Raw genomic sequence first — 27,124 nt, 5'->3', positions numbered from 1 at the left:
ACCCCAGTACTCTTTCCTGCCATGGCAGGGGGTTGGACTAGATGATCTGCTCAGGTCCCTTCCGACCCTAGAAACTATGAAACTATGGTGGAACAGGGCAGTCTGTCCCCATAAGAAGGGGCAGACTACCCGATTAAGGCCATTCGGCTATGGTGACTTCTGCTAGGAGGGAGTGTCCCCTTGGGAGTTTTAAAACCCAGAGGGTTGAGAGGAGTCAGATTGAGATGGCAGGGTATAAGGAGAAAGGAAAAATGGTATGAGCTGACCACCTTCCTGCACAGAGGGGCCAGGCTACTGTCCTGGGGCCAGAGCCAAATTGCTCCCCTCCTAGTGCCCATAACAGGGCATAAGGGTTTGATTTTGTATGCGTGTATGTTTGTTTGGTACCTAACAACTGAGAGGACTTGTGGAGAAGCTCCTCAGGGAGCTAAACCCACGTACAGAAGCCAGCAGGTCAAGCTACCCACTTACAAAAAGGTAATGAAACTCTAGAGCCCTTCACTCCAAAGCACTTGACAGAGTAGAACACATCTGCTATAGTGACTCAGCCTTTTGGCACTACTTCTAGCTGTTCCGGATTTTGCAGAATATCAAGCAATCTCCCCTAAAGGAGCACATGGGGGCCTTTCCCTGGTTTTCCTAAAACCACAGAGCTGGATCTATCCCAGTTTCTCACCCAAGCCCACACTGGCTTAGGATGCCTATCTAGGCTAGCTGAGAAGTGGCTGAGAATATGGGCAGCAGACACATGGTAGAGGTGTGCCCTGGGGGGGCATTACAAGTCAGCGGGTGTATCTGCACATTCATTAGTGGGCTGTAGTTACTGTACATTAAATTTAGTACTTGTATAATCAAACACTAAATTAATTCACAGTAACCAGCATTGTGGTACACTAGCACCAGCACACACATTTTTAGTGACACTATGGCCCAGGAGCCTAATAATACCGTGCAGTAGCATATTAGCATTGTTTGTGCTGTGATGCACTACTGCAAAGTATTATTAAATGACTGCTCCATTACGCCCAATAAGAAGTAGAGTAATCCTTAGCACTGGTGGCCAGTTTGGCCCTAGCTGTCTTTAAGATTGGTGGGAAGTGGGACGATGCCTTGAAGCCAACATTCCCTTCCCTCACTGAGCTACTCCGCATGGAACAAATAAGGATCCAAATAGATAAATCAATGAAGTGCAGAGATCTAGACTACTCCTTGTTCTAAACAATCTCATATCATGTCTTACAAGTGTAAGAGCAAGAATATAAATGTGGTATAGCTGACAGAACTATAAGCAGGCAAACAGATAGCCAAGGCTTAGTGCCCCAGCCAAATTCTGTTCCAGGAAGCTTATATTCTGTTTGCCCACATTCCTCTTAAACTTGTCAGAAAGAATGAAAGAAAGAAGAAAGAATTCCAGCAGATCTTTGATGTATGCAAAGGATCAAGGCTTTGGCTTTATGTCTCATCTAAAGCAAGAAATTCAGGCAGCACAGTATCCCTCACTGCCATGCTGGGACCCTGGTTTAGAACAAAGTCAGAGGGAAGAGAGCTGTTGATCTCTCAAGAACACTGCTTCTTCCAAAACTATTTATCTAATCATTAATAAGGAGAGGTCCCAATTGACTCACACTTTGAACTCTCTTATCTACATGAGGCTCTTAAAGCTGTCCAAAAAAAGCTTAGCTGTATCTCCTTAAAATGAGAAAAATCAGAATTTGGCAATCCTCAGGGATATGACAAATTCTGAAAGGTATTCCATCCAGTCCTTGATTATCCTGTGCCTTCCAGATGAACATTAAAATGTTCAGCTCCTCAAGGCATCAGGGTCATCAACATCAATGTTGAATTGGATGGAGCTATGAAGTGGGGTTCCCCAGCCACTGGGTCTGGTATTATTTAATACTAGCTGAAACCTGCAACATATTTGTGATTAATTTTTTATTGCTAAAGTATTTCTTTAAATACAGGATTTTTAGCTATCCTTTGACTGAATACTTTAATGGAATCAAAACGTCTCATCCTTGAAAAGGCTACATAAAGCTGTCCATGTGTAAACACAGGCATAGAAATATAAATACATATTTTGTCAAAAGTCTGACTGTGTGACTTGTTCATAGTCATAGAATAAGAGAACCCTTGTACATGCAACCAAGGACCCTTGTACATGTGAGGACATTTCCCCTTTTAGTGGTTTAATTGCCCTTTTTAATTATTTAATTATGTAACAGTGTACAAGTTCAGCGGCATATTTAGATTTAAATGACTTTCTTACGTAGCAAACTAAAACACATTCCATGTATTTTAGTTTGCTACATAACAAATTACAGCAATATTCCTCAAATGTACAAGGGCCCTAGCCAGAGAAGGTGGCGGGGACAGAGCATGGGTGCTGGAAGCCTGGGCGTACTCAGGGAAGCTCAGGCTTGGCAGGCTTCTGGCGCCCCGTGCACCATCCCCACTGCCTTCTCCAGCTGCTAACATACCCAACTGCCCTCCTGCCACCTTCCCAGGGCAGCCAGCCCATTCCCAGGCAGTCCCAGATGGCAGAAAGGCAGAGGGGACAATGCACGGGGTGCTGGAAGCTCTCCAAGCCCAAGTCTCCCCAAGTATGCCTGGACTCCCAGGCCCCCATGCCCTGTTGTATCTGGCAGGTGCTGCCTGCGAGTTGGGACTGCACCTCTGCAGCTAGCACCCCACCTGGGAGGCCCCGGGGGGCACTGCCACTGTGGAGGGAAGCAACTGGTCCCCCGCCCACAGCTCATGGGCTGTGCAACCTGGTGGCAGCTCAGGTGGGGAGGCTCCGCTGGGGAAAAGAGTAAAGTAGCGAAAGGCCTGATCTCTTTTTTTTAATCCCGGAGCCTACTTGTGCCTCCCGCAGCTGGGGAGTGAGCTGCCAGCGGGTCGCACAGCCCCTGAGCTGCAGGGGCCCCCGGTGCTTTCCTCTGCAGTGGTGGTGCTCCCCAAGCAGCACCCACCTGCTGGCACCACACCCAGTCAGTCCCAGGAGGTGCTGCCACCGCGGAGGGAAGCACCAGGGGCCCCTGCAGCTCAGGACCTGCTGGGAGCTTGCTCCCCAGCTGCGGGAGAAGCAGGCAGGCTCCAGGAAAAAAAGAAAAGGATTAGGCCCCTCACTGTTTTTTGGTTTGTTTTTTTTCCTTTGGTGGAGCCTGCCTGCTCCACAGCAGGGGCCCCAGTGCTTCATTCTATCTCTGACTTGCCTGCATATCTTTGAAATACCTCAGGATCTATAATAATAACAGGCATGTTCTGTCTGTCCAGAGCACTCCGATTGGTTGTTTCAGTAAACATTGTGACTGGCTGCCGAGACAACCAATCAGAGTGCTCTGGACAGACAGACTAAGCCTATTATTATTACAGATTTGAAGGATGGGATTGGGAGCACATTTAGAAGATTTGCAAATAGTACCAATCCGGGCAGAGTTGCAAACTTTGGAAGATGAGATTACAACTCTGAATGACATTGATCATTTTTTTAAAAAATGGTCTGAAATTAATTCAATGAAATTCAATCAAGACAAATGCAAAGCTCTGCACTTAGAGTGGAAAAATCATATGTGCAATACAATTAGGGAATGACTGGCTAAGCTGCAGTACTACAGAGAAAGCCTCATCAACAAAACTCCTCTTAAGGGGCATATGAGGAGTTTTCCCTGGGTTGTATCAAGTCAGCATCACTGGGTCTATGCACTATGAGGAATCAGCTAGGGGTTTTTTTGGTTTTTGCAGGGGTTTTTTCCAGAAAGAGCACACTGTTGATTCATATTCAGCTTGTAGTTCATTCTAACATCCAGTTCATTTTTCTGCAGTATAGCAGCTAACCAGTTGTTCTCCAGTCTATACTTCTGCTTGTGCGTACTGAGTGGGATTGTCACCTGTAAATCAACACAAGTGATTCTTCAATTCTGTTCAGCACTGGTGAGGCCTTACCTGGACTACTGAGTCCAGTTTTGGGCACCACCCTTCAAATAAGAGGTGGACAATTTTTAAAAAAATCCAGTGAAGAGCCACACAAATGATCAGAAGGAGAGGTGCCGATTACATGGGGGCCCAAGGGCCCTGCACCGCCCTCCCCCCCATCAGGAAGATAGCTGTCACCTGAAATGCATAAAACTTTCCACATGTCCATCATCTTAGCCCCCCCCCCCACAACTCCCCCCAGCAAAAATAAAAGCTGGTGCCTATGATCAGAAGTCTAGGAAACATGACTTAGGGGGAAAGGCTAGGAAAAACTCAGATTATTAGTCTGGAGAAGGCTAATTATTTAGGCTGAGGGGAGATTTGATAACAGTCTCCAATTACCTAATTATGATGAGGATAGTCACTTTCTGTGGTCACAGGGAACAGGATGAGAAATAATGGTCTTAAATTGCAACAAGGAAAATGTATTAGGGTATTAGGAAAATCATTCTAACTATGAGGGTAGTTAGGCATTGGAACAGATTTCCAAGAGAAGTTGTAGAATCTCCAACTTTGGAAATTTTTAAGAGCGAGGTAGAAAAATATTTGTCTGGATTGATTTAGCTAGAGGCAGATTTCAGTTCCGTTATGTCTACATACAATGCAATTACAGCAACATAGACCTATCACTTAATCAATTTAATCTCTTCTTTCATCAGAATATTGGACCATATGACCTTCCAAAGTCTCTTCCAGTTCTATTTTTTCTCTAATCCCATGAAACGCCCCCCACCCCTTTACCTTTCCACACACAGAGCAGATTTATGTTACCAGTTTGACTCATTCTGAAGAACTGCTTATGCAGTAACTCTCTGAACATAGAGCATATTGACCCTTTTTAACCTATCCTTGGGCATTTCTTAGGAAATGATAACTGAGGCCTCACCAGACCAGTGCATAGTTTTCTCTCCTTTCCCAGTTCCCGGCACAAGTATTAAGTATTTAGTGTAGCAAGACAGCAGTCATATAAATAAGTAATCGATAGCATCAGAATGAATTGAGGATGAAGTGTCTGTGATCTGCATTTGTCAAGATAGAAGTAAAGGGTAACTAGTTCACTGCAAACACAAGCACCAAAGTGAAACTTAATTTCCCTGGATAGCATAAGGAGATAGCTTGTGATGGTGGAGAAAACAAGAGAGGCATTGGCAGCAGAGCAAGACAGAGGTAGAAGGAAATATTTGTTGACGCAAATATTTGAAAAAATAAATATTCATGGAAAATTCCTACAGCTTCCCAGGGCATGAATTTTCAGTGGGGATAATTTCAAAACCATCTAAGCAATTTAGTAGCCTAACTCAATGGTGATCAAACTTTTTGCCTCACTGAATGGATTAGCAATGTGGGACCAGTTCATGGTCTGCACACAAGGTTGGGCCCCACATGCTGAAATTGGCCCTGCACTGCCTTGGCCCCATTCACCCAGATCATGCCCTGCTCTGCCTTGGCCTGGCCTCACTTGCCTTGATCGGATCCCATGCAACTTTAGCCTGGTTCCATGTGCCTAGATCAGGCCCTGTGTTGTATAAGCACAATAGGCCTATGCAAAATGGCTACCATTCGCTTTGGATTCAGAGTCAGCCGATTTGGGGGACACTGATTCAATTAGGTGATTCAAATCACTGTCCCGAATCTATTCGGCCAAATCTGATTTGGAGATTCAACTGCTGCTGAATCAGCTGAATCTCTGAATTAGACAGGCCCACCCTCTGCCCGCTCTCCCAGCTTGGCAATGGCTGCTCTGCCCACCTGAACTCCCAGCTCTCCGAGAAAAAAAAGCCTCCACTAACTGGCTGAAGCCCAGCAGAGTGTGATCCCCACTGCCACCCCACTGTCCCACGCTGCATGGGGGGCTCTGCCATGAACCCCCAACCCCCGCCTACTCCCCCAGCCCCGCCCCCATTGCTGCCTCTCCTGCCCCAGCTCCAGCCCTTTAATACAACCCCCCCCCAAAAAAACCAACTTCAACCAGCTGCTGCCCAGTGTGGGGGGCAATCTCCACTCCCCCCACTGCTCCACACTGTGTGGAAGGCTCTGCATGAACCCCCAGAGTCTCTGAGGCTGCTGCAGGAGCTGGAGCAGGCGGAGCAGGCATGGGGGGGGCTAGGGGAGGTCGGGGGTCTTATGGCAAAGTCCCCCACATGGCATGGGACAGTGGTGGGGCAGAAAGGATTGCCCCTCCCAGGCAGCAGCCAGTGAGTAGTGGCTTTGTTTTTAAAGCACCGGGAGCTGAGGCAGGCAGGATAGCCATGGGGGGGCTGGGAGAGTAAGTAGGACCAGGGTGTCTGCAGGAGGAGGCAGGGGGTGGGGCCTGGCAGGGATGCCCCTATAGTCCTCTTCCACCTCCTCCATCCACCTCCCTCCCCCACTCCCTGCTTACCAGCTCGGAATCCGTTACCAGCTCCCTGCTGCAGTGGGTGGGGACTGCACAAATTACCGAAGCTCTCCGAATCTTTTCCGAATCAATTCAAAGAGCTTTGAATTCATTCTGACCTTTTAACTGGTCCCCTAATTCAATTCAGATTCAGAGATTCAGCCACCGAATCAGGCCAAATCTCCTCCAAATCGAATCAGCACTGAAAGCTTCACACAGCCCTAAAGCACAACTCTGTACCCCAGAATGTGGCCCCACCTACCTGATCTAGTATGCCGAGTCATGCTATCTGGACCACTGGATTTTCCATCAGTCTAGATATTTATCAGCAGGGGAGTGGCAAATAATGCTGTCAGTGCTCCCCTGTCACCAAATTTTCAGACCCATGGGGAGTTCAGGGGGCTGAATGACAGCTCCGTTGGCCAGATCTCACCAATGGGTCAGCGGTTGAGCACGTCTGGCTTAACTCACCATTTCAAAAATAGTTTAGAAACTTAAGTTTCATTGGGTGCATCTACACGTGCAATTAATCTGATGCAATAAACTCTAGGCCTGTTTGGGCTGGAGTAAACTGCTCTCAGGTGCAGTGTCTATGTGTGCGCCTGGAACAGCAGCAATTTGAGCAGTGGCAGAGCAGCCCCAGAATGGCAGATGCCACGGAGGGGGGTAGGATGTCAGTCCCAGGCTCCATCTGGCGGCTGAGGGGCTAGCAGGAGGCAGGAGTCTGTTCTCTGGTTTCCTGAACTGATGGTGCAATTTGTGCCTGCAGTCACCATCTACATATACATTTAGCTGGAGTTACTTACTCTGCTGTAAGTGGTGGAGTTAATTAGTTTACCACACCCAAATACCAGCGCATGTGTAGACAGTGACACTTTATTGCAAAGCTACTTAGTGTACTTGGCAATAAAGTGCATGTGTAGATATACCCACTGACTATAAGTGAGAAGTAGGCTCCTATGTGGCCTAGGATTTGTTTATGCTGTTGTGATGCAGCTCATGTAGACATACCCAATATGATTATTTCTAACAGAGTAGCCATGGCAGCACAGAGCTTAACTGCAAACTCTAACTGTAAAGCTGGGTAAATACTAGAGCAGTTAGCCCATGCTGAGCTCCATGGTACTGCTATACTGCTAGCAATACTAGTCTTGGGTTGTTAAGAGGAAAGTTACATCTACATGAGCTGCCAGCATAGCAACGTAGACATATCCTAAGTCACTTCTGAAAATGGATCTCAGGCTTATAAGTCATTTGGGCACTTCTGAAAACTTTGCCCAGTCCAATTTGCACATGTGGTTAAGCAATGTGCACTCGGCTTTTATTTGTTTATTTTCCTGTTTGGCAGAAGGTAGGGCAGGATGACACCTTAGAGACAGGCTTGTTCAAAGATGCATGAGCTTTTACAGGCAACAGCCTGCTTCATCAGATGCTATGAATCGGAGCACTCCAAGGGCCCGGTGCTTTGCTGGTATAACTCATCCTAATTCTACTGACTTCCACTGAGCCATGAAGATGCACACAAGCTGATGATCACCCTGGGGAAGAATGCACCTGCAGTGCTGCCCAGCCATCCGGGTACAACAGAGGTTTTTCTGGCCAATGTAAGTGTGTCTCACTGCTCCATGTATCTAACTGCAGGAAGGCAGAAAGCACCACAAGAAGCTCAGTGGATGTATACAACTATTTGCAAAATAAGCACATCTTAAAAGAGGTAAAGATTTTCTAATTTTCCATCCTACAGCATGCTAGTTCATTTTAAAGGAGATTATATATTTTGTTCTCTGCTCAACCACTGCATTGTTTAGTTTCTCTGTGATATATAGTATCTAGTCTTGGGACCTCATTGTTCTTTCATTTATCAGCATCATCTATTTATCTCTCATTCAAACTTTTTGATTCACCCCCCCCATAATTAATTTGTCATTCTCCCTGGTATTTACACCCATCTGCTATATGTAGAAAGTCATCATGTCCTCCAGTGTTGCTGCTGTTAACCAAACAATATATATTAAGCTGTTTAAAACCTCATCCAAATGCCAATCAAGTTATTGTGAATCATTCTATGGACTTCCACAGGTTTTGAATCAGGATCTTCATCCTCCTTTCAAAGTTAATCCCACCAAGATTCATCTCCTTCCTCCTTTTCACCCATTTTATTCCATTTTCTTGAACAGCATCATGAATATGCCCCCAGAACTATCCGCAAAATATTCCATTCTTTTTTTTCAAACTCTACTTTTCATGCTCAGTTGAAAGCTTTTCTTAAGACAGAAAGAAGCAAGGCATCTGCCTGACTGAAAGAAAAGGAAAGGGAGTCTAAAGGTGTCTAATCAGAAAACCCCAAATTTCAAGGCTGTGTGGATTAGGAAGATACATATGCCACACATTCTACAACTGCAAAGGGTGAAGTGAGGTGAATATGAGATTTGTAATTCCTTGTAATTCCTTTTGAAGGGTTTACTGTGTGGATCTGCTGTTCAATTACCTATAGGGCAGAAAAGAGATTAGAAAGGGAGAGAATTTTCTCTGTAGCACACAAGAGGACTTAAACCTGAACTACAAGTTAGAAAATTTCCATGCTCAGTACTGTGGTGTTTTAAAAGTGAAAAGAAAGAGAATTTCCCAGCATAGATCCAAAGTCTTCATTTCAATTCAGCCCCCCTACATTTTCAAAGATTCTCATAGGGTAGGCATTGCCACCCTTTCTTTACCCTCACTTGTCTTTCATGTGAATCCTGCAGCATAAATCCTGTGCACCTGAGGCAGGGATAAATGTGGTCTTCAGTTTGCTTCGAGAAGTGACAAAATGAACTTGGGAGGAGGAGGGGCTAAAATTCACCACCCTTACAGAGCATGACCTTCTAGGAATATTACTGTCCTAAGCAAATCTTACCTTAGAGCACAAGGAGCTTCAAGTATTGTTAGAAACAAAGATTAGCAAAATCTACATCCCTTCAACTTGTGAAGCTGTCCTGTTTGGTGGGGTGCACTATGTACAACACCCACAATATGGGTAATGAGTGGGAACCTAATCAATTTGTGATATGGGGGATTTCACGGAAATTGTGAAATTGGGCATTGTCTGCAAAAGTGGGCATTGTCCACAAATTCCACAAAATAATAATTTTAAAAATCCTGTGCTAAAAAAAACATGCTGGCTTTCCTTGTAGCCCCCTGGGGGTGGGGAGGAACCACTAGCACAAAGCGGAGCAGCCAAGATGGTAGCCAGCCCACCCCTTGCCACTGATTGACTGAGAGGGCTGCCTGTCACATGGCCCCACTCTTCTCCACTAATCTGCAGCAAGAAGTGGGGCTACATAATGGACACGCCCCCAGCCAATCAGCAGTGAGGGTGGGGCTGCATGACAGCCCACTCAGCCAATCAGTGGCAAGAAGTGAGGCCACTAGGGCCCCTCAGCCAGTCACAAGTGTGAGGGGGCCCCAGTGCAGTGACCTGCAAAAATGGTGGCCGCCCCTGTGATTGGACCTCAAAATCAACTGCCTGTCTCCTCAGTTTCAATAGGTCCCAGTGAGGAGTAAGCTCCTCTGTGGAATTCTCTCCTACATCCAGCCAACGACAATGGTTTTGATGATGTAATTATTTCCTGTTGTGAATCACTGGCTGGAAATATTGTCAGTTCCTATCCTAAGATGTTGTGTGTATGCACATGAGCTGCAGGGAGTGTGGGGCATATGTGTGTATGTGTGAGTTAAATTCTGGAAAGAACCACAACACCCCAGTTTTCCTGCTTGTATAGCTAAAAGTAGTGCTTCAAGAGTAAAATTCACTCCAATGCAGTAAGCTGGCATGAGCTTTATTTTCTATTTTCATGGTCCGGTTCTTATTCAGAGTCATTTTCACCCACAGCAGTTATGGACAATAATGCCTCCTTTCTGCAAACCTTCAGGGTATGGATATCCTACTGACTTAAATGGGAGTGCTGTGCCTAGATATCTTGCAGGAAGGTTTATTATTATATATTTATTATTTGTTTTGCTGTCTCAGCTGGAGGCCTCCTGTCAGGAAGCAAGGCCCCTGTAAATTCCTAAGTGTAAATTAATGTCAAGATATGAAAAGTGCCCTCTGATCTTCAGTGGGCCCTTTGCCCTTCACAGAACGAGCTAGAGTTAACTTCACTTTCCCAAGCTCAAACAAGCTAAGTCCACTGCAGCAGTATGTATTGCAGGCTGTGTTGTGGGGAGGGTGGTGGTAAAGTGCCGTCTCTTCAGCTGACTCAAGCTGTGTTCTGCTCAGCTGCCTCCGGGTTTGTTTTAATAACTCAGCTGTTTGAGTATCATTAAAATGGCTCTGACTGGAGCCTGTGATAAGATAGCGATCAGCATATGAACCAAAGTGACTTATTCCACAAATAATATTTGCCAGTGCTCTTATGAGAATAATGAAGCTGCCACTGCAAGGAGCTCAGAGAGAGGGAGGGAGGAGAGGAGTTAACTGTGAGGTCTTCTCAAGAAGAGAGTATTAAGAGCCTTTACAAGGCTGTCAAATTGGTGTCAGAGAGCTTCCCTTTGGGAAAAGTCAGGTTTGAAGGCCTGAACCCACCATATTTCATGTGTGGCAATGAACTGGAGAGGCATCAGCCTCAGCTTCACTTATGCACATGCAAAGTTACAACAGTGTTGGGCATATGTTCTTCAAGAGAGGCCTGAGCCCTGAATAGCAACAGATGCTGCAGGGTAGAAGAGATGACGGAGTCAGCTCAGAGAAATATCACAGGGACTCTTTACCATGGCTGCTTACACACACACCCCCACAGGCCCTGTGATTGTTCTGACTAGCACAGCCTTTGCTGCCATGTGTCACAATCAACAAAGATGTGACCTGCTCTGGACTAGGCATTGCTGTAAAAGACTGCTGCTGGCTGCAATATAGCACTCAGGTACATCAGCAGGGCTGCATGGAGGTGGTATGAGCATGTGTGGGGAACAGAGCAGGAATGAGGGGCCAATGCAGACGTGGGTTAGCAAACAATGCTCACCCAGCACTTGCCTGTACTGATTCCAGCTTTGCTCAGTGCCACCTTTCATGAGCGCAAAATTCAGTGATAACTTTAATTTAAAGAGCAGATCAAAAAGCAGAGCAACACATTCCTATTCAGTGCATGCAGGGAAGACTCAGAACATCTTCATTTGAACTCTGTGGATATAATTAGTCAATCAGAAGTAGAAGGAAGTGAAATCTTCCCAGTTAATAACCAGCAATGTGCCAGAGGAGGTTCTCAGGAGCCAGAGGAGTCACTTGTGAAAAGCCTGTCAGTGCACTGAAGGAGATGTTGGGGAGATGTTCCTGTGTCCAATAGTTACCCCTCTTGGCATATGGATAATCTCTCTCTTTCTAGAGAAGTTTTTATATCTAGAGCTTATAAAAGTATTCTGAAAGAGCAGCGGGCCTTTGGTAAAATCAAATTTCCCCATGGAAGTTCCTAATTTATTTTGAAAATCCCACTTTCAGCTGGAAAAAATATTCCAAAGGAAATCTCCTAACTAGCTGTCCAACTAGATGCCACTTCTCTGTCTGGTCTTGCCTGCTTAGTGTCATTTGAGCTTTTGGGCCGGCTCAGCCCCAACATATTTCTTATCTCCACATACACAGTTCCTGGTTTAGGGATGCTGTGTGGGTCACTTCCTCAAATTCCACAATGCTCAAATTTAAAAGAAAGGCTATAGGTGCTTGGCTTCAAGAGAGGTCCCAAGTTGTGCACCCTGAGTGGAAGAAGGCACCTAAACCATAGAGAAGGAAGTGATTTAGGACACACCTTTGCCTTCAGAGTATCCCCACTGGATAACTTTAGGTGGCTCCTTTGGATCCTGTTCTGTGGTCTGTGGCAGGCCAGTAGGGGGAGCTCCTGCCTTGAGTCTCCCACCTCGCTAGGCCCATCCACCTTCCGGACTCTCTCCAGGGCACCTAAACCCTGGCAGACCCCCTTTCAAGCCCCACCGCAGAGTCCGGGGGTAACGTAAGCTGCCACCACCCCGAGGGGGGACCCTTTTAAGCTCTGTGCCCTTAGGAAAGCACAGGCCTAATAGTCCAATGGGTACTCAACCCAGTACAAGCACTTGGGGCACTTCCCCAAGTCGGGGGCCAAAAAGGAAAGTCCCTCTTAGTCCACAGACCTAAGGGGCCTCTTAGGCATAATTTACACCCACCCCTCAATAAGTCTCCCACACCAGTCACAAAGGAGAACTTTATTGATTACAGGGGTAGAGTGAAAATAGGGTACAAGATTGAGCAATATCATAGAAATCCCATAGAGCAAAAGAGTCTGGCTGAGGTAGCCTTTTGATCACGCATCTGAGTTACTGCCAGCTAGATATCTAACCAGATCTTGAGTAGCTTACTCACAAGCGTCATCCAGAGGCTGTTGGAGATTCCCTCTGGAGGCAGGCCGTTCCCAGCTCATGAGTTATGGGGGAGAGAGCCAGTTTCAGATGGTCAAACTCCTCTCTAAGTCTGAGTCCCCCGCATGGTTGCTGCTCCCTCCTCCTGGGCAGTCTTAATTTATATAGCCCCCATGACCTCGTTCACCTGGTCCAATGGAGGCCAGCACCTGTTGGCTGTCGGCCAACCAATTTGAAATACATCACTAGTTGCCGGGCAGACTCTAGCCCACCAGGTAGATGCCCCTCACCCAGGTAGCTGATACCAGTCAGGTAGGCAGAGGGAGCAGGTTTCCCCCCTCCATCAGGAATGTAGCCAGCTCAGGTTACCTACAGAGATAGGGTAAAGGTGTGTCTCCTCTGCTGGGCCCATCCTAATCAAATTGTCAAATTGCAAACTGCCATTAGCAGCAAATCTGCTCCTGTGTCCCTGTATGTGTAGATGCCTGCCTGGGAGCATTTACTCATGGGTAGTGGACTCACAAATAAACTGGTCCCAGATCAAATGCATGTGTACAGATATCCAGTTGGTATGGGATGGTTTGGATCAGGATGATCCTGCCTCAGGCAGAGGATTGGACTAGATGACCTCTGGATGTGCCTTCCAGCCATACTTCTCTATGGGATCATCTACACAAGATGCTATGGCATCATAGTGACACAATATGATGCCATAGCGTCCGTTGACAGAAACCATAATGCCAACACTACGTCACCATAGCAATGCACTCCCTCACTATAGCACATTGTTTCAGTGATGTAGCAGCCAAAAATAACCATGCACTGCCAGCACAGCACAGTATGGGCTATTACTGTGCCATCTTTTAGTACTTCCAAAAGAAAGTACTAAATGATAGCTCAGTAACAACAGCACCATACGGCCACGTGTAGATGTGCCCTATGATTCTATTATTTAGGAGCTTATACTGCAAGCTGCTTTTGGTGAAGATTGTCCTTAGAATGCATACTATCTATGTGTACTCTGGGTATATTGCTTAGATCAAAGAACTTCCAATTGTTTGAAACCTTTAAGTGGTAAGATAAATACACTTGCTTTCACATTTGTTGTCATTCACTTCTTGTAAATGAGTTCACAAGGCAGAGTGCCTGAATAAACAGTGAAGTCTGCATGAGTATTAGAAGAAAGAATAGCATTATGGCATCAACCAGCCCAATTAAACCTAAGCAACTTACCTCAGAGTTCATGTTTTCCTAGCACACTGTTCATGGAGGAGATAAAGACCAAGATTTATTTGCATAAATTATTCAGCAAATAATTTTGAATTGCTAATAAATTTAGGAAAACAATAAGTCATTTGTGGGTAGCTTGGGAACAGAAAAAACCTAAGAGGTGAAATTCACCTAATGAATTATTCACTGTGATTTAACTAATAGCACCAATTAATACCTATATAGCTTGTTGGAAACAGCAAGCACTGTGCAGATGTTAGCTTTGTCTAAATGAGAAATTTCTCTAACCAGTTTAGTCAAATTCTATGGATGCTTCTATGGAAACTCAGTTTAATATGTCAGTGACATGTTTTGGTTAATCTCAACCCAATTCCTAAATGTCATCTGAGTTAAAATCAGTCTGCCTATACTGGAGTCTGTAGAGGTTTACACTAGTAAAAAGTCCACCTGTAATTAAATCTATACACCATTTTCAGATGGACATGGGGTAGAATTCTTAAAAGTGCCTAAGGTTTTTGGTTGTTGCTGTGTTGGTCTAAGGACTTAGGCAGGCAAGGTTATTTCAGTAAATGTGATATCTTTTATTAGACCAACTGTGTAATTGAAAAAAAGTTCCTAAGTAAAAAGTGCCTAAGTAATTTAGGTTCCCAAGCCTATTTATTAAAAGTTATCCTATTAAAAGTTATTCAAACTTGAATGCCAACATTGTTTTTAAATAAGCTGCTTGGGTATGTTTGAAAAATCATAATTATGTCTATCAGCTGTTTAAAGCCCTCTACAACCCAATACAGTAACATACTAAATAGTATTATCTCTGAATAATTTTCATGGGGAAACTAAGGGATTGGACAAATTAATTTGTTAATGCACCATAAAAGGGGGATGAGGACTTCCCACATTTCAGCTACTCAAAGGGAAATGCTCCTGTACAAACTCTTACAGTAGATGAAAGCTAAACCACAGCCATTGAGCCCTCAATAAAAGCACATTTGTGTGCACATGCCCTCAAGCAGAAAAGTAAAGTGACTTGCCCCAGGTCACACTGACTCACTAGTCAGTGCTCAGGAGAACTCCCCAAATTACCAGCACATTACTCATTACTATTGCTAGTCAGCCATTCTCTTTTATCATTTTTTTTTCACGGAAATGTGTTGATTCATCAAAATCAAAACTTCTGCAGAAAGTAATTTTTGATGCAGGTCCAACAGACAGCAAGCAGATTTACACTGGGAATCTGTCTGGCCTGCTACCAGCTGACTTGTCCAGCTCTGCAGCCTACTGACTGAGACTTCTGGGGAGTCCAGGCTCCTGATTTTTTTTTGTCAGGCTACATAGCAGGCAGATGAGAGTCCTAGCTCCTAAACTCCCCTGCACCTCAGCTCTGCCACAGCATATCAGGTGGGCTGACATAGAAAAAGGAGCCAAGAAGCCCTGAGAGTAGTAACTAAAGCCAGTGGCTCATGGCAGCCAAAGCTTCGATAGCTTTCCAGGATCCTAGGTAGCCTGTCAAATGGACTTCCTCTGAGCGAAGGACCTCAGAACTTCCTCTTTATCAGGGAATTTCTACATGGTTTTTATTTTCAATCCTAATTTTAAAATACTGAAATGGCATTATCTTTATCTGAATACCCCTGCTTCTTACTCAGGACTGCATTGCTTCTATTTATATTCCATAAATATTTTGTTCCTTCCTTCAGTTCTCCTCTGAGGGAAGCACACACATTAACACTTATCTAGATTTTTTATCACAAGAAAAGGAGGAAAATATGAGAGAACCTGTTGTTGATCTCCTGCTCAGCTCACAGCAGTGGTTGTGTCTCCACACAGGACTACACAGGGAGAAGAAGAAGGGAACACTGGTAGGCATGGAGACAACTTAGGCCACATGAGCCTGATCAAAGTATCCTTATGGTACAGATTACTATTATTATTATTATTACGTATTAAATGAAAAGACCGTCACTGCAGCCACAGTGTCAGGCACCTTGCTGCATGCGCGCATGAACACAAAGTGCTAGGCTAGATAGTGTTACAGTTTAAATAATCTGGTAGGAAGAATTAAAAATCTGGATACCGAGGTCTAACATTCTTTGCAGGGAATAGCACTGAGCTGCCATGAAGTGCTGTGGGGGCTCTATGACCTCAACTCATCAAGGAAGATATAGTCCAGATGGGAAGTCCAGCCCTTTTTCTCCCAGCTGACACTTCTTAGATATCAAAGGTAGAGTTTCCTCTCTTACCGTAAAAAACTTATCCCAGAGAGCACTGAAAGGGTGTCCTAACCATGCCACTTCCATTAACTGGAATTCATTGAAAATCAGCATTTTTGTTCCATGAGACAACCTGGTATTTCAACATTTCACTTCAAACTGGGACAATAGTTAAAATGCTCAGACCTTTAGGGACAATGTAAGGTCATGAAAAAAAAATACTTATGAAGATTGAAATGTTCCACTTCAAGCCAGTTTGGCATGAAGATGTTCTCATCTGAATCATTGCAGTGCCTCCTGGGAGCTGTATTAAGATATCTTCTGATACCCCATTCTCCTCTCAGGACTGGGCTTCACAGCTGAACTACATGTTCCATGATGAGCTTGGGTCACAGAACCCCCATAATGCTCCATGGGAGTTCAATGTCATTTCCTACCATTGATGATATTACAGAAACTATATTATCTAATTCCAGTGGCCAGAGGAGCAAGTTAGAAGCAAGAAAGGGAAGGAGAAAAAATGAGAAACTGGAGGCTGACATAGAAGGAAGCTCCTGTTTAGAGGTAAAAGGAAGAGATTCTAGGAGGAAAGGAGTAGAAGGAAGCAGAATAAAGACAGGAAATGGAGAGGACTTGCATGAGAGCTCCACAGACCAGGGGATAGGATGAGGGAGCACAACCTTTACTAAACACAGACTGTATTTTTGAGCCTCAAACTTTCAACCACAAAGATCACACCCAAAGTAGGAGTGGCAAGAGAAGGAAAGTCTATTCCCCCTTTGGGGTTTGGAAGGCAAAACCACCACCCAGATACCAGGTTGATGGGCATTGGCACAAGCCCTAGAATAAACCAACCCCTCAGATAATGACATGACCTAATTATTTGTAAACCTTCAAAGTTTTAAGTGGATTTTAAGTTAGCTTTGGATCTCAAATGTTTGAGATTCTGTTGATGATGCTGGGATATCTCCATATTTCAATGAGCACAGAGCTTGGATTTTGTTAGTTTCAAAAGTGGAATGCACATATTTGTTGTGTACTTGAGAGAGAGATTTGCAGAAGCATTTATTCAATAGAAAATGCTGGTTCATTAATCAAAACTTTATAGGAAAGGATCAGAGTTTTAGAGTTTCATAATAGCTAGGGTCAGGAGGGACCTGAACAGATCATCTAGCCTGACCCCCTGCTACGGGCAGGAATGAGTGCTGGGATCACAAGACCCCAGACAGGTGATCATCCAACCTCCTCTTAAATTTGCCCAAGGTAGGGGCGAGGGCCACTTCCCTGAGAAGTTGGTTCCAGATTTTGGCCACCTTAACTATAAAATATTCCCTCCTGATCTCTCACCTAAACCTATTCTCCATCAGCTTATTACCATTGTTCCTCATCACCCCAGGTGGTGTTGGGGAGAAAAGGGCTCTACCTATTTGCTGTTGATTTCCCCTGATGAGTGTGTAGGCAGCCACCAGGTCCCCCCTCGGCCTCGTCTTGCTGAGGCTGAACAGGTTCAGGTCCCTCAGTCTCTCCTCATAGGGCCTGGCCTGCTGTCCTGTCACAAAGCTGGTGGTCCTCCTGTGAACCCTCTCCAGGTTGGCCACATCCCTTTTGAAGTGCAGCACCCAGTACTGGACGCAGTACTCCAACTGCAGCCTGACCAAAGTTGCAAAGAGGGGACCTATCACCTCCCTGGACCAAAGATGCAAAGATGCATCTTTGCATGCATCTTTGGATGCATGACAAGGTATGGCTGGTTTTGCTGGCTGCGGTCTGGCATTGGCAGCTCATGTTCATCTTGGAGTCAATAATGACTCTAAGACCCCGTTCCACCTCTGTGCTTTCAAGAGGGAAACTCCCCAGCTTGTATGTATGCTGTGGATTCCTTCTCCCAAGGTGCAGCACCCTGCATTTGTCTATGTTGAACCCTACCCTATTCTCCTCTGCCCACTTTTGTAGTCTATCTAAATCTATTTGCAGCCTCTCTCCCCCTTCAAGTGTGTCCACCTCACCCCACATCTTAGTGTCATCAGCAAACTTGGACAGTGTGCTTTCAACCCCCTTGTCCAAGTCACTGATGAAGATGTTAAACAGTGTGGGCCCAAGGACTGATCCCTGGGGGATCAGTCCTGACAAATTTGTTGTATAAAAAGGTTTGGAAAGAATTCTTTGAAATTTTCGAAACATCCCACTTGAATACCTCCTTACCTTAAAACCACACTTTTTTCAATGTAAGCTGGGTGGTACTCCAGGAGATAGCCCCTCCCTACTTGAAGGGATCAAAGCAGGTGCACAAGTGCTGTGGGAGGTGTAGGGAGCATCCTCCCTCTATACAGCAGAGCCAGACCACCAATGTGGACCTAACCATATACCTTTTAATGAGAGAACAGTACTGGGAACATAACCAGTATAAACCAGGGGCTATAGGGGACACTACAATGCCCCGAGGAGGCAAGATTCAACACAGGTTTGACACTTACCATCATAGACATATTCATCTAGTTGACAAAAGAGAAGGTTAACAAAATATAAAATACAAACAGCAGAACAAAAAATACTGGTTGGTAAAATATAAAAGGCACAAAATACAAAATGTCAAATAACAAGGAATATAAGGCCTAGGTACCAGGAGGAGGAGAAAAACACAATGACCCCTTTCCACTGCAACAAGAATTTCTCCCTGTTAACTAACCCCAGCTAGGACATGAACTTAGATCTTCCATGTGGCAGGCAGAAATGCTACCACACAGCCACCAGGGCTGGTGCTATATCAAACTGCTAGGGGTCTTTACCTTCCTGAAGCCCCTGCCTCACATCCAGCAGAGCTAGGAACCTCTCAGGTCACTGCTCAGATCCTTGCTGGAGCTGGGGGGCTTCTCCTGCTGGCCACAGCCTCTCATGGGGGATCCTAGAGCCCAGCAGGGAGCCTCTCCTGCTGGCCACATGCCACACAGCTGAGGGTCCAACTGCTGCCAGTAGGTCCCGCTCCTGCAGGTGCTTCTGGGGCAACTGCTTCCACCCCACTGGCCCAGCTCTTGCCAGCTCTTTGAAGCTCCTTCCTTGTGGTCCCTCCCTGATCTCTTCTGAGTCAGCCACGTTGCCCCTTTTATCCCCCTCCTGGTGACACAAGGGGCCAATCAGGGCACATGGAAGGTGAGTCTCTGGGGCTTGATTGGTGCGGGAAGGGAATCCCAAGTCCTCCAATCATGTTTTACCCCTTCAAAACCCCTGGGCGAAATCATTACTCAGTTGGTGAGTGTGACAGCTGAAAAGTATGCCTTTGTGATAAAGGTGCTGCTGAAGACTCTATGAAAATTAGACCAAGTGTTTTTCTGTATTTGTTTAAATATTAAGCAGTATGTTGTTGCTAAAAGCCTAATTAAAGTTTAAAATGTAGTAAGGCCTTGTATAAAGTAAGGCCTAGTAAATTTAGCAAAGCCTAAAAGTAGTAAGGCCCTGTGGTGTAGTTAAAATTACCTTATCAAAGAAATGCAAGGCTTGTACTGCTATTGGTCAGTCTAAGGACAGTTGAAGTAAAAGGAATCTGAGTGGTTGTACATTATCAGTACAATTCAGAAGCTATAAATTGGTTAGAATATCTGGAAACCATTCAGAAGGAAGATACAGCTCTGTGAAAAGGATTAGTTAGCTGTTGCCTGGATGAGTGGGTCCGTGGATGTCAAGGAGCCCAAGAACTGCATTCCAGGGTCCTTCCCAGTACCTCTCAGCCAGCGCTGATTGGGGACGCCTGACTTCGCTGAACTTTGTAGAAAGAGAAACTGGCTGTGTATCAGGTATCAGAGGGGACTGCCGATAAGTTGTCGATGCGAATTGTTTTTGTCTGTCATTGTTTGTCTTGTTACTATACGTAGTCATGTTTTTGTTAAGTCAATAAACCTTTCTTACCTTTCTATCCCTAACCATACTCTCAATCCTGAACCCTCCGCAGGTGGCTAGGACAGGTGAGGAAAGGGAATCCCAAGTCCTCCAATCATCTTTTACCTGTTCAAAACCCCTGGGCTAAGTCACTGCCAGCTAGCCTGTCACATCAATATGAAGCTACTTTCCACTTGGAAATTATAGCTAATTATAGTAAAAATATTTGGAAATGTAGAAAGCTCAATATCAGACTGAAACAGTTTTAAAGTACTTAAACATTTCAATTGGCCCATGCCAAAATATTTTGTTGGCAACAATTTTCAACAGTTTGAATTGTCATCATTTTGAATCCGAAAAGAAAATAACTTTGAATATCTCAAAAAGGTTTCCAGGAAGGGAAAGCCATTTCCTGCCCAGCTATAGTACAAACATGGAAGCAAGGTACTGACACATCCATAGTATGCTGTTACTAGAGTTCCCTCTGGTGTTGGCAATGAAGTTTTACTCATGTAACTTAATCCCTGAATATTAGACTGAGCTTACTGAAGCTTACTGAAGGGGTTTCATCAAATAATGTATTGAACTGTACAACTATGAAAAATGAACCTACCTCAAATGAGAAATGTTAGACATTCTGTATTTCATTTTGGTTTTACTCACATCAATAATGTGATGGAAAACCTGTGAAATGTTGCAGTTTTTTCACTGAAAAATAGGATATTTGTGGGCAATCCAAGAGTCTTGACATTTTCAATTCTATTTTCAAAACATGAACATTAGTAAAATATAAAATATTTATTTGCAAAGCAGCATTTGCTTTAAAAATCACAAAAGAGGCACAGGAGGATGGTCTAGATGACTATTTCGTCCTTTTTTGAGGATCTTGCTGGGGTCATCTGATCCATTAGAAAATGGATCAGATGACTCCCCCCTTCTCCCCCCAACCCACTCACCCATCCAAGTGTAGGGGGGCTGGACTTGATGATCTGTAAGGTCCCTTCCAGCCCCTAACAACTGTGAAACCACTCGAGATTCTTTCCTGCCCCACTTTCTAGGATTCTGTGGGAATAAAATTTTATCACCCATGGCATATGACGATTTGATAACACCTTAGATGCAAACAGGTTTTCCAGGGAGGTTTCAAAACAGCAGCTGTTCCAGGAACAGGAGTACAAGAGAGAAAGGCAGAACACTGGCCCCAGAACTGAGAGTTATGAAATTCTAAGAGCAGGAGAAACTAGGAAGTCATCATTATAAATAGTTACATTATAATAACTACTCCAGCTTCTGAGATCAAGATTCCCCACTGTGTTAGCCTCTGCACAAACAAATAAGGCAAAGCTAATCAGACAAGAACAAGGAGGAAATGGAGAAAAGAAGGAGCTCATTCAAGATAACGTAGCAGGCCCCAGTCACAAAGCAGCATGTGTTTTCTGAGATCAAGATATTTTGGTCATTCTGGTAAGAAAATCTGACTGACTGATCTTTACAGATATTTTTAGCTTTCAATTGTTTCACCAGCTTCCAGCAAAAGAGAAGGTGGGACGAGAGTAAGAAATGGCCCAGAATAAGACTGACAATATTCCCTATTTTTGCATGGCCCAGATAAAGAGCTAGTAAAAAAATAGCCAGGTCCTGAATAGAAAGAGAAATGCCTTCAAATCCAACAGGCTGTCACTCCTTCCTACACTTCTTCTATGCAGACTGGAGTTTTTTCTCAGCTCTGGTATCTTGTTTGTGAGAATGCAAGAAATCAAGTTTAGTTTTCAGCATCAAACTCTGCCCAAGCTCTTGACAAAAGTGGTCATTAAATTTTCCCTTCTCTGAAAATTCATGATGGTCCCAAATCAACACCCCAAAGCCAAACTCAGCAAGAGACACAGAGCTGAGCAAGAAGAGCCCTGATTCAGCTGGAACCTCTAGACACCATTTTAATAAAAATACTTGCCTACACTTGACTGCTCCCAATGCACAACCTGCTTGGAACTTGGACACAGATTTGGGACCTGAGTCATTCAACAGGGCAAATATCTAAGTACCATAGGTAACATGCACCATGCCAAGATCAATAAATGTGGCACTTATAGAAACAAAAGGAAACAAAAATATAGCCCACTGATAGTATGAGCTTTATTATGTTAATCTGATTCCTTGCAATGAAGTAAATGCCAGAACAGCCACAAAGACAAAGCAGCATTGTCCTGCAGGCAGCTTTAAGGGCGATTTGGCAATATGTTTCAATTAAACATTTAAAATTTCACTCATTGGTTTTTAAAAATCTCATTTATTTAAATTGTCACAGCTTAGTAGCCTGGGATTTTACTGCTGAAAAGGGAAAGGTCTGTCAGCAAAAAAAAAATCCTACTAATTTTTCAGAGGAAGGAGAGACAAGAAGTTTTGAAGGCATTGAAGAAAGACAGATGGAGATAAGAAGGCTGGATGGCTCCATTGTAACCAATGGCTACTGGACCAAAACATGCTGTAGAGTGATTTACTGTAAGCCTCAACAGGACAGTTTTTTACGAAAGCCTTGATTAGCCCTGAGTCAATTATATGAACTCCCACAGTGAAAAAGGACAGGCAAGACCACCGCTCAAAGAGCCCAAAGGGTGCAGCCTCTGTCACCTCAGTCCAGCTTGCCTGAGCTGGCAGTTAAGGGTCAGGCCTAGTGCAATTACAAGAACTTCTGAACCAGAACTGTTTCCAAGTACAGGCAAGGCCTCAGACTGATAAGAAAAGCATCTCTCAAACATCTCTTGAATGTATATTTTGCCCCTGATCATCTGCCTTGTGTTTCTCTCTGAAGTATTACGGGCATGTGTCACTGACTTGTATGGGAGCAGCAAATGCTAAAGCCTGTCAACTGTCTCCAGAACTCATAGGCTCTCTGTGAACGTGCCCTCCTTTTCTGTACTAGTCTTCATCGACCTTCCTCACCACAGTTATATCCAACACATGTACACTTTTCCAGACCCCTCTTGTGTCAGATTCCTTATATAGCGGTCAGGTAAAGGAGTCTGGTTGATATAATCAGAACCAGTTATTCTTCAGCAATGAGGCTCCATTACATTGGCATAATTATAAAGTGACAGCCTCAAAAACTGGAACAATTTTTTAAAATGTGATTGTGTAATCAGAGGACACTTTTCCTTCTATTGTATGACCTAAGACCACAAAACAATTGAAGAGTGACAAGAAGGAGCTGGCTGGTTACTTGAAGAAGCAAAGAAGATGGAAAATTAGCATGAGAAAAATCCCATCTTCCAGATGTCTTTACAAGAACTCAGCACATAAAGAACAGCTCCAAAATATGGCATGTGATATTGTCTATGCCCAAAACTCAGGGCTATGTTGTGAATGTCGCAAGAAGAGACAAAAGATTCCTTTCCTGACTCTGGGAACTGGTCATCATAGGAAGGGATAATGAAGAACAAAGTTCTTCAGTTCCAGCCAGCATCCCTGGATGAGTCCAAAACTAGGAATTCAGGAAACTTGTGGTGGGTAGTGGTGGAGGGTATCTATTCAAGTACTAGTGAATACATATTCTATACAACTAAAACTGCCATCACATGAAAACTAAGTGGCACCTTCTTTGGCAATCTAAGGAGAGAATGGGTTAGATGAGGATAGGCTATACCAGGACATGTGTTAAGACATATGCATAGGTGTTATGATAAAGAGACTTTTCGCAGAAATGTTGATTTTGCATCCTGTAAAAATGCTAAACATATTTACAGTCAAGGGCACAGGGAACACTATGAAAAGAAACAAAGCTTATAAACCAAGGAAAAGCCATAAGTGACCTAGGTAAAATTTACCTGCAAACACAGTTTATGATCCACTTCAAGAACACTGATGGAAATTACCTTTGATTCTGCTGCTGTTTAACTAGGGTAGATTTCACAGTTAAGACAAAGGGTGTCGGCTGCCATTGGCCTTCATATTCACTTTGGTCTCATCCAAATGAATTGCCTTGCTCAGAGTTTATTGTTCTGCTGGTCTTGAAGTAGGAACCTGTAGCTCTTGTCTTCTGGAAAGTGTATTAATGATGCCCCAAATCTGCACAGCACAAACTATAATCCTATCACAGGGCCACACATAGGATGATGACTCTCTAGCTCAAACTATTGCAGTGTCTGTAGTGCTTTTAGCACTGTAGGCCCTAGTTTCAGTCCCAGTCACCTAAGGACTTTAACAAATAGGACATAAATCATGGTACTACTATTCAGCTTTCACTTAGTGCTTGACCTGCCTGACTCACCAGTGTTTCAATAGTATATATGCTAGCATCAAACCACTGAACTTAATGGGCCTGATTTACTACTTCATTCTCCAGATGCATGGGTTTGTCTACACTGCAGGCTGCCAAGAAGTAGAGTCAGTAGAGAGATGTTTGTGGCACCACAAAAAACATGCATTACACATTAAACCATGCACAGCACTAATTTGCAGCATGGGGGCAAAATTTGCTATCACAATTTCTCAGTAGCAAAAAAAAAATCCAGAAAAAAGGCAGCACAAAATATGCCAAAATAGCATGTGCCAAAAGAAATGCAGAGACAAAGAAGCAGGCAACCCAGGGCTGCCTACTCCCCCATCTCTGCATGCTGCAGAGCCGCTGTGCTGAGGTACGCTGTGCCCAGCCAGCCATGCACCTAGCTGGAGCATAGTGTGCCTTAAGAAGAGGGAGCAGGCAGCCCTAGGCTGGCTGCTTCCCTGTTTCCATGTGTCGCTCCCCAACTGGCTGGGGCACAGGGTGCCTCAGCGCGGGGTCTGCAGGCTGGATAGCCGTGCACTGAGGCACCCTGTGCCCCAGCCAGTGCCTGCCCCACCCTAGCAAATGGAGCCTAGTCAAAGCAGCATACCAGTAGCTAGGAGGAGCTGGGCCTGGACAGTTTGCGCACAGTGGGATAATGTGTCCCACAGCAAAGGAGCGTGCACTGCAGCACAAAGTAGTGGCAAAATTTGTGCTACTACTATTTGTGCCACTAAAAGGTCATGCCCCTGCTCATCTGGATGTGGCCTATGACTAGTGAAGAGTATTTTATCAAAGAGAAGAATCCAATGGTTAAGTGATTCACATGTTAGAGGGATGACCCTGTTCAAAGCTTCTTTCACCACAGACTTCCAGTGTAACATTGGTAAAGTTACTTAATCTCTCAGTGCCTCTGGCTACCATTGGTAAGCTGAGGAGCTGCCTTTCCTCACAGGGTTGTTCTAAGGATAAATATACATTCAAGATGGTGAAGTGTTCAGCTACTACAGAACTGGGAACTCTAGAAGGACCTAAAATACAGAAACGAATGGTTGACTGGCTAAAGCTTGTTTACACAAATTAATCAATGAATACTTTATGAATAACTAATACAATCAGGATCATTTCATGAACAATTCATGAACAGGAAAAAAGACTAAATTAAATACCTAATTTGTATGTAACGACTAATTCAATAAGCCTTAGTAACTACTACTGCCCTCCTTTTACAGATGGAGAAACTAAAAAACATGGATGAAGGCCATAAAAAGAGCCTGTATTCGAACCAACAGCTACCTTAGACTACACAACCTCTCCAGCCTTGGTGTGACTCAAGGATTCTAGAGGGTGGGTTCAAATAAGAGCCTGTAAGTTCATCCATACTTGTTAAGTCAGGAAACTGAAGCTGAGATCCTCACAAGAACAGACTTTTCACCAGATTTCCATTTATTCCTCTTCATAGTCTAACTATAGATACCACAAAGCCTCTTTGAAAGATTCCTGAAGACACAGACCTGAATTTATTTTGGTAGTGGTAGAAAATTATTTACCGTAACTTAGGCAATGCTAGAAACTGGCTACCTGCATGATCCTCTATCTAGCTTTCTTTCATTGAGCTTTGGAGTTGGTACATGAATTTTGTTCCCTTCTTAATCCTGAAGTCAGGGCAAGAAACGTTTGAAAAGGCAAAAATGAAATTACATCAGCTGGGTAAAGTCATTTCGAAAACCTGGAAAGTATGAAAGTTGCCATATTCCCATTGGCAATGAATCCAACTTCGAAAGTAAAGTAGTTCTGATTTTGCCATTAGAAAAAGAAAAACAGCTGAGATCAGATCAAACCAATGATACCTCAGCCCATGTCTAGTTATCACTGACACTTTCCATAAACTGTGAAAACATTCCTATTCAGAGTAGGTTCTGTAGACTCATCTTTTTTTCCACAAGACCCTAACTGCTTTAACAATCTCTAATTGTATTATATTCCTTCAAAGTCTCTTTCTTTTTCCCTTTCCTCCCAAACCATTGCCTCAGCTTCCTCTCATAGGTTCTTAACTCTTTTAAGTGTTTTCTGTTTCTTGTCTTAAATTATAGGATTGTATGAAAGTAGGATCATAGGAGAGAAGGGCTGAAAGCCACTTCATGAGGTCATGTAATCCAACCCCCTACTCAAGGGGGAACAAATATATAATTTCCCACACAAAAACAAAGGGCCTTATGATCATAGGATCATAGAAAATTAGGGTGTGAAGGGACCTCAGGAGGTCATCTAGTCCCACCCCCTGCTCAAACCAGGACCATCCCCAACTAGCTCATCCCAGCCTTATTCATATTCACATCCAAACAATGTTCTGGCAAGATAAAAGAATCTGAAAATGTGTGAAATTGGAATCTCCACTCACTCAAAGCTCCTTGTAAACTGTTAGAATAATATAAAGAGGTGCAGATGTCTATAAGAATCATGTTCTGAGCATTGGTGAAGTAGTCTGTTCCTGTTATTTTTACTGCAATAGTAGCTCTAACTGCATCTGTCAAAGACAGGCTGCACTGTGCTAGGTTTGGCATATGCAGTAGGGCCATGTGAAGCTTTGGGTGCTGATTCGATTTGGAGGAAATTCGGCTCAATTCAGAGGCCAAATCCCCAAATCCAAATCAAAAAGGGGACCAATTAAAAGGTCTGAATTATTTCAAATCTCTCCGAATCGATTTGGAAAAGATTTGGAGAGCTTCAGTGATTCGGGCAGTGCCTGCTGGCTGCAGCAGGGAGCTGGACCTGGACTCAGAGCTGGTAATCAAGGGGCAGGGGACAGAAGGTTGGAGGAGAGGACCAAGGGGGGACCCCTGCCAG

The sequence above is a fragment of the Crocodylus porosus genome, unplaced genomic scaffold (genome assembly GCF_001723895.1).
Source record: "Crocodylus porosus isolate Cpor-Errol unplaced genomic scaffold, CroPor_comp1, whole genome shotgun sequence".
NCBI classification, from domain to species: domain Eukaryota; kingdom Metazoa; phylum Chordata; order Crocodylia; family Crocodylidae; genus Crocodylus; species Crocodylus porosus.
This window is presented reverse-complemented; position numbering follows the sequence as displayed.